General features: G+C 44.3%; 1 protein-coding gene across 2 annotated transcripts in view; it reads right to left on the bottom strand.

The window, feature by feature from the left end:
* The window catches only part of LOC119593063 (dopamine receptor 1-like), a 143,952-nt gene that overhangs the window by 5,654 nt on the left and 137,837 nt on the right, over nt 1–461 (bottom strand). The gene's annotated exons all lie outside the window — the stretch shown is intronic.

Below are 461 nucleotides of genomic sequence, written 5' to 3'. Positions count from 1 at the left end.
CAGCAACAAGCTTCATAAGAAAAGCAGGGCGCCGGAAATTACGTACCTTTATATGAAAAAAAAATCCCTTTATGGAAACGGATACCGGAAAGCACAGACAAAAATAAAACACACACAAATCAAACGCATCCAAAACTTTGCCACAATGACCCATCGTCACAAAGAGGAACTTCAGTGGCCGCAATAGACATCGGAAAGAAAAGTCTTATAGAGCGACACCTAATCCTGCAGCTAGACTTAAAAATATCTGGAAATCCTTGCGTGTTGAAAAGCAATTTTCAGCGACGGCGAATCACGCAGAAAGACTGCACGGAGGAGGAGGAGGAAGTCACGCTCCTGTTGACTTTACAATCTGCTCGAGCATTAAGACCTCATTCGAGACTTGTTGATTTAACAAATTGCTCTGTGTTTAAGCCGACGGGAAGGTGATCCGCTATAGGTGGTGTTGGAGGCACGGCTAC

Source organism: Penaeus monodon, chromosome 31 (genome assembly GCF_015228065.2).
Source record: "Penaeus monodon isolate SGIC_2016 chromosome 31, NSTDA_Pmon_1, whole genome shotgun sequence".
NCBI classification, from domain to species: domain Eukaryota; kingdom Metazoa; phylum Arthropoda; class Malacostraca; order Decapoda; family Penaeidae; genus Penaeus; species Penaeus monodon.
Note: the sequence above shows the minus strand (reverse complement) of the source record. Positions and strands in the feature narration are given on the sequence as shown.